This window comes from Mus caroli, chromosome 6 (assembly GCF_900094665.2).
Source record: "Mus caroli chromosome 6, CAROLI_EIJ_v1.1, whole genome shotgun sequence".
NCBI lineage: Eukaryota > Metazoa > Chordata > Mammalia > Rodentia > Muridae > Mus > Mus caroli.
In genome coordinates this window covers 25,923,546-25,935,751 of record NC_034575.1, presented here as the reverse complement: position 1 = coordinate 25,935,751, position 12,206 = coordinate 25,923,546, and the positions used below count along the sequence as shown (strand labels likewise).

The 12,206-nt window shown below is 47.6% G+C and overlaps 1 long non-coding RNA gene across 3 annotated transcripts in view; it reads left to right on the top strand.

Moving 5' to 3' along the window:
• LOC110296206 overlaps positions 1-12,103 on the top strand; it is a 138,619-nt gene extending 126,516 nt beyond the window's left edge. For 2 of the 3 annotated variants that reach the window (XR_003836902.1, XR_003836897.1), the window contains 2 exons: positions 3,617-4,791; positions 11,156-12,103. This is a non-coding gene — a long non-coding RNA (uncharacterized LOC110296206). The remainder of the gene's footprint in view (positions 1-3,616; positions 4,792-11,155) is intronic. The other variant, XR_003836899.1, reaches the window with a different exon arrangement.
• The last annotated feature ends 103 nt before the right edge of the window (positions 12,104-12,206 follow it).

Genomic DNA, 12,206 nt, shown 5'->3' with positions numbered 1-12,206 from the left:
TGTAGCCCTGGCTGTCCTGGAACTCACTCTGTAGATCAGGCTGGCCTCAAACTCAGAAATCTGCCTGCCTCTGCCTCCCAAGTGCTGGGATTAAAGGTATGTGCCACCACTGCCCAGCCAGGTTCAAGTTTTTATGACAGGAAGTGTGTGTGAATGCTTAAGGTAGGAGTAAATAGTCCTTGGTCTTGTGACTCTAGTGAACCCTGTAATAGCAGATTTTGGGATGGGGTAAAGTTCTGGCTTATAAATGTAACATGGGTCAGTTTTCCAGAATCTTGCGTGGAACTAAAACCAGAATGATCTGTTCAACTTTCTTTTCTATCTTTCTTGTTAGTACCGTTGGTTTAGGAGCATGTTTTTAAGTGTTTTCTTTCTTGTGATCCAACATAATACAGAGCCATTACAGCGTGGCGGGGAGGAGAGTAAGATGAACACCCTAGGTAAGCAGGCCACTACCAAGTAGCAGTGACGGTTCTATGTAGAACATTGTAGACCACATGCAGGTATACATGTCACTGAAATAGGGGGTGCCTTTGCTTGAAGATTGAAAGGACACCCAGGCTAAGGAGACTCCCAAGTGCTGCCTTAGACAGCCTGCTTTACGGGGGCCAGAGGAATGCAGACTGATGGGAGCCAGGGTGGATGCGGCTGAGCAAGTTCAGAGAGAGAAGAACCGCATGAAGCTTGATTCTGTTCCTAATCTGCAGAACTGCTTCCTGGAGGAGCTTTTCTGGAAACAAATGCACGAGAAAAGCAGGGTTCTTTCTTCTCAGGCCTGGGTGAGGCAAGGGGCCATGCCTCGCTCACACTAACACCGCTCACTCATGCTTCCCGGGGGTGAATAGGCATCGGACAGATTGCAGTTTCTAGCTTGAAGCCTCAGTCTAACTCTGTCACATCCTTGAGCAGGAATGTAGATGTGAAGGGCCAGATTTAAATACCAACATAAGTTGACTGCAAAGCCCCCCCTTATCCATCCTGGTTGAAAACAGGTCCTCTGAATCCTTCTCTCCGATTTAGCATCACTGATCTAGCAGGCAAAGTTTGTAAGGCCCACGGAGCTGTTTACCGTGGACAGACTGACCTACCTGGTCATCTTAAACTTGTTTGTGTGTAGTAGTTAAACTTTCTAGAAAGCTACATTGGCAAGTGACAAAAGCCACACTGTGGCTTTAAGGCAATTCCCATAATGCTCTGCCACTCACGGTGCACCTCATGGAGGTGGCTGGTGGGCTCTGGGGTACAAGTCAAGGTCAACCTCCCATGGCTTTTGAGTGCCTTGTCCACCGTTCCCAAGCTCCCTCTGTTTTCTTATCTGTAGGGTGGGGTAATAGTGGCCCTTAGCCTGTAAGGTTGCCCTGAAAATCGCTTGAGTAGAGCACGAGGCAGGCCTGTGTGTCACCAGATGATTAAACTGGCCTAATTAGGTTGGGTGACCTGCCTGAGAGCAGATTCACAAAAGGAGCTGGACCCCAGAGCTTGTGTCCTACCCAAATGAGGCCACTGTGTCTCCTGTCCCGTAAAAGCACAAATGCAACGAGTTCACTTGTTTCCGTTGTTTGAAGGAGAACTTTGAGTAAATGTTACGTAGACGGAGCACTTTTGTGTCAGGGTTTTATTTTGTTTGAAAAGGGTGGACTCTGTACACTTGTATGGTATCCACAACAATGCAAGTGGCAGGAAGACGTGGAGCAGCCTCGGGATCCAGTCACATTTGGAGTGTCCAGCCATAGAGCACTCACCCAAGTGAGCACATCTCTCAAGGACAGCAGTGACCTCCAAAGCCACTGTCTGCTTGGCGTGTGTCCCCTGTGCCCCTCCTTAGCTTCTGCTTCATGGCCTTCTAGTTTGGCTTTATGTTCCCTTTCCCCCCTATCCAATACTTCAGGACTGACCTCCCAGGACTGTCCCGTCAGCAGTCAGAGATAGGACGGGACTAGCCACACGCACCACCATTGAGATTTGAGCCTGGTATGTGTGTGACACTAGGGGAGGGAGGCTTCCTGTTGGCAAGATGGGAAATGAGCCATCCAAGCATTTGAGTGGTGCTCAGAATGCCAGTCAACGTCCTTCCTCCCACCAGCATAGCAGCAGCAGGACTTGTAGACTCATGCTCTCTCACTGAGACAGCCATAAGGTCTCAAAGGTGAGGGCAGCAGGGTGAGTGTGTATTATCATCTCCAGTTATAACTGGTGAAATATGTTCACATTATGCAAATGGTTCCCAGTATCAGTCTGGTGGCCTGTGGATATAGCACCATAGAGAGCGACTTGCCTAGTCTGTGAGAAGCCCTGAGTCCAGTCCCCAGTGCTGCCAAAGGCAAGCAGCAGCAACATCAACAACATGACCATTTGTAAAAATGTTCAAAACAGCATGTCCCTTCTTAGTATCCAAAAACAAGAAAGAAAAGAGTCAGGCCAAAACATCCAAAGGCACTGAAACAAAACCAGGAAGAACTTGCTCTGTCTCTACTCGGCAGTTACCGGTGGCAGAGGCTTGTGTACCCTCCTCTGGCATTGACCCACCACCCTCCCCTCACCCAGAGTGAAGGCTCATTCTCAGCTGGACCATGAAAGGCAAGGCGAGCTCTTAAGAAAAGGCTGCCTTTCTCCAGCATGCATGGTGTCCTCAGAAAAAACCCTGCCACGACTGATCCTCTAGCTTCCCCATGCATCTGAGCAGCCCTGCCGTCAGGAGCTCCTACACCCTTCTTCCTGGCATAAACTAATAGGCTTGGCAAAACACCAAACACCATACTTCAATGGCAGCTTCAAAGGACACCTTAGTGTTGGATGACGTGTGCGCTGCTGTTAACGTGACTGTCCCCTAAACGGCTCTGAAATTGGTTTCTTCTACGAACCTAGGGAGTGGCAGTAAACTCTGTTTAATGCCATCTGGGAGGAAAGAGGATTTTATGTTTGAAATTTGGGAGTAAACAAAACCAACTTTCTCTCTCCTGCAAGGGTTAATGCTCCAGTCAGCTTCAGATGGGTTCTCTTGAATCTTAAAATTGTTTTTCTGGTCACGCACTCAGAAGGTCTAAGCATTTGTGGATCTCACCCCCCACCCCCACCCCAAATGCTATTCTCTTTGGCTGTCTTAATTACACAGGGGTTGGGAAACCAAATTAAAACTAGGCGTGGCTGGGTAAACAGCGATCACATTGCAGGCTTTTAGCTTTGCTCTTGGGGCTGTCTCTCCTTCCCGTAGCTCTGCTTTGCACTTCGTATCTTCCTGAAGGAAATAGCATGGGGTCTTTTGGAAATAGTCACAGGAAGTGGGACTCGGTGGCTGGTTACTCACCAGCCGCGGAGTCAGTCCTGACAGGTGGCAAATGCCGCTGCCTCCCTCCTGATTTATGTGAAAATAGCCCTGAGAGAGGCAGCCATGAGGGTGGGTGCACAGCCCAAAGGGTTTTTTGTCCACCAAGTGGCTTTCACGAGGAGACTGGTCATGGCGTGTCATCTGGAGTGTGTGTGTGTGTGTGTGGAGGGGGGTGACTCAGCGCTGAGCTGGGGTCGCTCCACACACGTGGTAGCCACCGTGGGGTTTCTGCTCAGTTCTCAGAGTGCAGGCGGTCTCCTAAAAATGATCTCTCCCTCCCACCCCCAACAGCCGTCCTTTCTCAGTGAGTCACTTCCAGAAATGAATAGCCGCAGATTTTGGAATGAGCATTGTGAAATCTCTCGTTTATAATGGCAGGTTTTCAGTTGGTGGCTTGATCAGACATTTTCTCAAGATGAAAATGAGACCTTGTCTTTAAAAAGAAAAAAAAAAAAAAAAAAAAAGTAAGTAAGCCCTGTGGATTCAGAAAGCAAAAGTCTCCCACTGAAGAGCTGTCACAGCTGACCTAGCCCTCTGTGTCAAGCTGTGTGTCCTTAGATCTGCCTGTACGGATGAGTTCTTGGAATTACCGACCTCTCAGCAGTCGTAGCTGGTGGTTTCCAGTGCAGAAGGTTACTACTTGAATCAGCTCTCCTCTGGGTGAGTAGGTGGTAGTTTCCCAAGGTGTTCAGCAACTTGAGCTGTGGATTTAAAAGACTGCTGGCAGCTCTTACACACTTCTGCTTCCTGAAGCCCAGTGGATGGTTCTGCCGAGCAGCGGGAGGACCCTGAGGTGTGTTTTAACAGTGTGGACGATTGAATTACCACTCCATCTTTTGAATATGGAGATCTTTTGAGGAGGAGAAAGTATTTTTGCAGAAGGAAGTGGTGTATTTGTGGGGGGGAGCTTTCAGCGGGGTAATTATGGGGTTTTTGTTTTAAGCACTAAAGACCCTTCTTTGGTGTGGAGGAGATAAATGACTTAGGGTCTTAACAGAGAAGTTTTTCTGTAACTCTGAGGAAGCTCTGTGGCACTACTAGCAGTCCCCTCTGTCCAAGGAGGATGCTAACCCCAGCAGAGACTGACTATCTGGCAGTACCCACTCTGGGTCTGCCAGGCCCCATGGGCTCCTTCCTGGGTTAGTGGGAGCACTTGGTGCAGGGCAGAGAGAAGGAGCCCAGTTACTGGAAGCGGGGAGTGTGGCTGCAGGGATTGTTCCCTCAGTGGATCAGTTGTTTGACCTACTGACTCACTTCAGAGGAATTGGGAAAACAACCTAATGTGGTTTTATTGTCGCTGTTCAGGACTGTAGGGTTCCAGCCTGGGATTTCGATGGGCTGGAGGAAGGTGCTGCTGGCATTCATGCTTTCTGCTGACCCGCTCTTGGCTCTCCTGTGGAATTCAGTCCTCTGCTTCCAGGACAAACCCAGCCTGCACTTGGGGATCCTTGGGTGACCGTTCAACTGTGAGTATTTTTTTTTTTTTGAAAGTCACTGATTCTTGCTTAGAAACTTATAAATGGCATTTCATCGAAGGAAGAGCTTCAAAGAAGTGTCTTTGCTGATGTTCGTGTGTGATACATTTCACATTTACTATGAAAAGTACTCTGTGTGTGATCATAACTACAGAAGCACACACGACCTACAGACAAACATGGGAGCTAAGAAGATATTTTTTGTTTTATAGCATATACATAAAATGGAGTTGTAGTTTTGTTATTTAAAGCAAAACGTGCGCTAGATCTATAAGATGCACATTTGAGGAAGTAACATGTCTATGTGCGGAGACTTGATTCCTAGTGCTTTTCTTTATCTCACCAGTGCCAGCAAATAAGCCTCAGAAGAGAGCAAAGAAAGTGCTTTGGTCCTGTGTAAGAGCAGACTTAGAGAAGATAGCCCTGAAGATGTGTGTGCTACTCTCTGGGTTAGCTGTGCTGACTGCCTCTTCCTGATCCCATGTCCAGATCACATCCTTAATTAGTGTAAGGGTTGCTTGTTAGGTGATGGCTGTGGGCGTTCTTACTCTCCCACCAAGGGGCCGAGTCGAGGGTACAGTCTATTGGGTCATGTCTATTTAGTATACTCTTATGTCCTAATGCCTGCAGAGTTAGAGTTATCAATCTGTTCTAGAGTCTAGCCCTCCCCATCCCCCGCCCGGAGATGCTGATTGAAGCCACGAATCCTTTAACCACGTCATTACACTTTTGCTTGCACATGGAGGCATCCACAGAAATGGAGACCCCTCTCCAGATGCAGCAGGTATAGGAGGCTGGGCTGCACTCTCCGGGGCGGGGGGCGGGGGGGCTTACCCTTCTGGGCAGTTAGACTTCCCAAAGAACTGCTGTTAAAAGCAGGAAACAGCCAGGCCAGAAGTCACTCCATGTGACTGCTGGGTGGAAATACAGGGCCAGAGGAAAAGACACAAGGGCAGAGAACACATGACTAAGTAAGTAAATAATAGAGAGTGGTTGATACCATCAGGATCGTCATGTGTGGAGCCCAGAATCCCTGTCCGGTTAGCCAGGCGCATCTATAAAGGGGTATAACTTTGGGTAGAGAGCTAAGGATTCGTAACCACTTCAGCTAGTTGTGTGTGCCACCAAATCAGGTAGGGTCACTTGAACTTGAAGGTGTCACTTAAATTGGAGAGGTGGTTACACGCGTGGAAGAAATGTGGTGGGAGAGGCATATGAGGTGGTGGTTGAATACAAAAGGAACAGTGTCTGGAAAAAATAAATCCAGCCCTTTGAGCTCATGAGTTGCATTGAAACCAGTACCATGGGGCCATTGTGGAAAAAGAAGACATGGATGTGTTAAAAGGAGCGTGCCACAGAGGTTAAGAGGGGCAGACGAGTTCGCCAGACTCAGTGTACTCAGTTTGAGTCACACTCAGAGGAAAATGTTCAGCGATTGTGAAGTGCTGATACCCAATCAGCAGAAATTACCTAATCTTCTAGGTAAAGATAACGGGGCTGGGGCTTTTAGTCTGAAGGAGTGGGGGTGGGGGGCTATTGCTGAGAGTCCTGTGCAGTGACTGCTTGACTTCTCCTGTCTCCTTGCCTCTGTGCTGCCCACTTGGTCTTCATTTGCAGCACAGTGTATAGCCAGCGGCTGGTTTAGGAATGTGTGTGACCCCTTTGTGATAGACTCCTGCAAGTAAATACATCCAGAAAAATCCAAAGAACTACGGCCATGACACAGGAATTATCAGTACACTTTCTGGCTGTGATAAACAGATAAGAAAGGTGATAAGATAGTTGAGCTTAGACATGAGATGACATCTTTGGTGATAACTTTCTAAAGATGAAAGTAAGTAGCTATTTTGAGTGGTAGAACATTTTATTTCTTCAGCATGTAGGGCCTACTGTGATAGGTTCAAAAGGAAGACGACAGTGCCTGATTACAGTACTGTGGGGACAGAGCAGCGTGTGCTGGGGGGCTTGTGGCATTCAACCACTACCCTGTGTGGCTTCCTGATGGAGTTGAAGTCCAGACTTTCCCCCAAAGGGCAGCCACTGAGGTTAGCAAGATGAAGGAGTTAATGGTGAACCATTCCCCTGAGGACCAGGTACATAGGGGCATGGACCTAGGAGGTGTGGCAGAAGGCAGTGGGAGCAGACGTTGGGGGAACCACCATGAGCACGGGACTAGTGTGCCACACGGGGTGGCCTGGAGATTTCAAGAACATGCCTGGTGAGGTGTGTGACTTGGAAAGATGAGCAGGCAGCAGTTAAGAGGACTTGACTGGGGGACAGGTTGGGCAAGATAAAGAGGCACCTGACTCGGCAGAGCTATGATGAGCGGATTTGAAAGTAATGGACTCCAGAGAGAGGAGTGAGCAGGCAGATAGAGCAAAGTCAGAGTAATGGCTTAGTTACTGTGTACTGTTACTCACTAGGGACCTGTGACACAAGATGCCAGAAGGAAGTACAGGCCTGGAGGAAGAAACAGGTGGCATTGGAACATGCCAGAGCACACACTGGTTAGGTAAATGGAGATGTAAGACAGAGTGGGAAGTCAGCTTAGTGGGTATGGACTTCAAATTTGATGGACAATTCAGATGAGTATTGTGGTCTTGACTGGTATGAGGACCAATTTCCAAAGCAGTGGTCATTCTCTTGAGAGAGGGAGGGAGGGGAAGGGGTGGTGGTGGTGGTGTTTATGTGTTTGTAGCCTTCACTGGCCTTGAACTCACTCTGTAGTCCAGGCTGGCATGGAACTCAGAATCCGTCCTCCTCCTCCTGAGTGGTGGGATTATAGGTGTACGCCGTACCTGGTCTTTGTATTTTAAATTTGATTCAGAGTCACCAGTAGTAAACATTTCAATTGTGCATGCAATATGACATTTTGATAGATCGATAATTGCTTGTAGTAAAACCAGTTTATAGACAGATGTCACATGGTTACACTCATGTATATAAAAACACCATAATTCCCTATACTACAATATTGTCTTCTGTTAATGCAATACTTCCCATAGATTTATCTCAAATAACAAAATTGTAAAGCCTTTAACCTATATTTCCCAATCACCACTGCCACCTTCTGTTATTTTTCTATACATTTGACTTTTTTTAATTGCACATGCAAAAAGTGAATCTATCTTCAGTTCCCAAAGATGCATTGATATTAACTAATGTCTTATCAGTTAACGTCATATACTAATGCTTGTATATATCTTTTCCCGTAGCTACCTCCTCACACAATTTGCAAGAGCTCTATTAACCCTTGGTAAAGCCCACTTTTTAAATGAGCATTTTCTCTATATGCGTAAAACATGGCTTTTAAGGCGCTTTAGTGATGCATTGAGTTCTACTTTGGAGGGTCATATTTTTTATGTGTATTCAGATGGGTTTTTTCATTGTAAATCCCCCAGCGCTGGGTGCTGAGTCATTGTGTGTCCCAGGTAGTTTGTGGTGTTCCCGTTACTTTCTGTTCTGCACTGCGCCCCTCAGCAGCAGGACACCATGAAGTGCTGGGATCTTGGCCCATGCGTGGAGCATGTGGTCATAGTTTTTACTATCAAATGTCTCAGGCATAGAGCAAGGGTAAACAGTTTACAGCGAACCCCTTCTCTTCAACAGCTGGCTTCCACAATTAATACTTTACCACTCTTTTATTAAAACCACGTTTTTATTGATGTAATACTTTCTAAACCACCATTTGAACACCAAAGAAGAGTCTTAAAGAAGTTTCCTCTAATCCCTGTTTTTGTTTTGTTTTCATTTGCAGATCTGGTTTTGAGGACTCCTGGGAATTTGTATTATTAGTACTGTAGACAGTGAACAGCACAGTCTGTATCAAGGGAAACTATTTTCCAACATATTTTTGTGGTCTTACTTGGTGGCTTGACTTGCAAGGGTTATGAGGTGGTGAATTTATTTCTACAGCACAGTTCAGAGTGCCGTTCCCTACCAGCAGTTGTCTTTTGCCTTCATGGCAGAACCTGAAAGGAGCCTTTAAGAGTGGCTGCAGACCCACAGGAGTTCTGAGATGCTCTAGTGGCTGGGAGGGGAGGTTGGGCCAGTCCAGAAGTAGCTGCCCATGTCACAGTGCTGGCTGGAAAGCTGACAACTGTCACAGGCTGATTTCCAAAGTGGCTGAGTGTGGCTGTGTAAGGGAGCCTTTTCCAGGAGAGCTAACTGCCCAGGAGAGCCAACCACTTCAGACCAGTCCTCTCAGAGGACTACTGTTGAGGGGCCCTGGTTCACAGTAGGACCTTAAAGACTGGAGGTTGAGGAACTCCACCAACCCTTCCATCCAGGCTGAGAGCCATCCCCCGTGGATTCCCAGGAGATCATGGGCCTGGTAGGACCACAGCCTGAAGATAGATGACTTTATAACAGCCATCTGACCTACTTCTGCCTTAGTGCGGCATACAGCATCCAGCCGAAGGGAAAATTCACAACCTGCCGTGAAAGACATGCCTGTGCTCACAAAGTAGTGGGCCATACTGTGTTTTCCCGAGCTAGCTTTGGAGTTAGGATTTTGAAGCTGTTGGGTGGGGCTCCATCTGTGGAGTGGGGGTAGGGACCATGAGGTCCAATAGGTGGAATAGGTGGCCTCCCTGCAGCCATGCAGGGGAGGTGACTTTCCTGGCAGGAATTTCAGTGACTCTCCCCTTACTAACCACCATTCCTGCCTTGACCCCCAAGAGACACGCACTGTGATCCAGCGTCACCTCGGCTCTACACCCCCTGCTCCCCAGTTCTGTTCTAGAAGCCTGGCCAACAAATTCTTTGAGACACAAGACTATCTGGGGAAATGATATTAAGGAAAACTTAAGGATCTAGTAAGTTGAGCATTGAGATGAGGCATTCCATCCGTGTGAGCGAGCGCTTGGTTCCAGGGGTTGCTTTGTTCTTCCTGCTGATGTCCACCTCACACCACTTTCATGCTCCAAGAAGAGCCAGCTTGTTGCCTCCCGAGCCTTTTCTCTACCTCATCCCAGGGCAGCCTGTAGCTCTACATAGATCCAGATACTAAATAAGGATTTATGAAGTTAGCCAGGAGCAAGGGATGGGAGAGCCACAGCGCTCCTCTGACACCTCATTTTCCTTAGTGTAAAAATGGAAGGACGGAAGCAGACTCCCCTCCCTCCACCACTCATCCCCATGGTATGCACAGACCGTGTGAATCACCTTCTAAATCCACAGCCGGGGTGAGTTAGCTGCAAGGTTAGGTCTGCAGGAAGTAAGGCCAGCGAGGTCAGAAGCCCCACAGAGGGAACATGAAACTGTCCAGCACAGGGACCCTTAGGAGGATGTCTCAGGAATGCTGCCTTTTAGGTGAGTCACACCCATGTCTGTCTCCCAGATGTTATCTTGCCAAACAGTTTAGATGAAACATAAAATTCGTATGTATTAATAGACCCTGGGATTATATAACAGGTTAATGAGGTAAGACCCTAGTTTGTTGTCTGCAGCCAAGTGCGGTCAGCACACACTTACCATTCTAGCACTTTGGTATCTGATGCAGGGGCATAGGGAGAGTTCAAGGCCAGCCTGGGCTACATAATAAGTTGGAGACCAGATGAACTACACAGCCACACCCTGTCTCAAAATGAAACAAGGCTCTGCAGGGAGAATATAAATTATTTGTATTTCTGTAAATACACAAGCTTTACCTTGAAGCTTGTTCCTGGGGTGGAGACTATAATTGGGTATTTTGTGCTTCTGCCTGTGGGACCACTCAAAGGGGCTTTTTTTTTTTAGCATGTTAGACAAGTTGTGGATATTTCCCAGCGTGGTGTTTTTAAGTTTGTATTTAACTGCAAGAGTTTCTCACTTGATGCTGAGCTGTCACGCCACGTGCCAAGCTGTCGACTCACCCGTCATCTTCCACATGCTTATCATGACTAACCCAGAGCCCCAAGTCACTGTGGGTTCATTTCCTATGGTCTCAGTATTCCGGGGTCAGAGCAAACCAGGGAAACTCATGTTTGTGTTGATGTTCCTCATTCCTGTGAACTGCCCACAACACCGAGCCTCATTGAACATAGGTAGAGGCCCAAGTCAGCAACACATGCACCACAGGCCAGGCACTGTACCAGGTTCCCCCGTGACACACGGAGAAATCTGAGGGTTGGAAAACTGAAATCATTTTCTTGGGAATCACACACCCAACAAATGCAGGAACCATGATTCAAAATCATAGTCTTCTGCCAGCTACACCCAAGCTTTGCATTGTATCCTACCCTGTGTCCTGACTCAGAGTTCAGATCTTATCTGTGGGGACCATTATTCAGTTGGATGCAGTCACGTATCTTCGGTATATTACAGAAGGATGCTCTCATCCAGCTGGATGTTTCCATGGCATTCCGTGTTCTAGGTCACCCTGTGACAGCCGATTAGTGATGACTACGCTCTGCCCTTCTGCCTCCACAGAGTGTGCCATGACCAGAAGAGAGTCTTTTCAACAAGGGCTCTTCACAAAGCCTCAACCACCAAGAAGGGTAAGGAAAGCGGTGTGGTTCATGAGTCACCTCTTCCCTTTTCTTGACTAGAAACTAATGACAGCTCATCACTCTTGTGCCTTCAAGGAAGGTCAGCTCGCACAATTCAAACGTAGCATTGCAACCAAGAAACCAGTTGTCTTGTGATGTGATTGTTACCTGTGACCTCTGTGATTCCTCTGTCAGGGGAGAGCCTGATTTCCCATGTACATTGGTCCCCCTACCCTCTTTGTGGATGAAGGAAGCAGGGAGAAGCTGAAGTTTCTTCCCCTCCCTCTGCCACTTCAATGAAACACACTCCCCTCCTGGGTGTTCCCAACGTGTGCTATAACTTACCGGTGTTTGTGTTTCTTGACTTTAAGTTCCTCTTACAAACTGGGAATTGGATGGTGTCCATTTTAGGGTAAGCATGGCCTTTGAATGAGAAGCACAAAGGAGGGTGTTGTGGGACATATGTGTTCACACACATTTTGTAGATCTCATAGCTGCCTCGATGGCTCTCTCTATCCCCACCTCACTGATGAGACATCAGTTTGCCCCATGTTGACATGTGATGGTGAGTGACCCAGGCAGGACCTCAACTTTTTAGGGTCTACAGGCCTTGAATCCTAGTCTCTGGTTCTCTGTGTGGCTCCTTAGCAGACGTAAAAACTGTTCTCACTGCCTTTTACGAAAGCTACCTGTGTTGTTCTTGTCCTAACAGCTGGACTCGGAGAATTGATTGATTTAGTTTTTTTTCCTTTCTACTCTTCCCCCCACCCATTAGTGGCCTCTTGCCTCCTACACATACACTCACTCTCTCTCTCTCTCTCTCTCCCTCTCCCTCTCCCTCTCCCTCTCCCTCTCCTCTCCTCTCTTCTCTCTCTCCTCTCTCTCCTCTCTCTCCTCTCTCTCTCCTCTCTCTCCTCTCTCTTTCTCTCTCTCTCT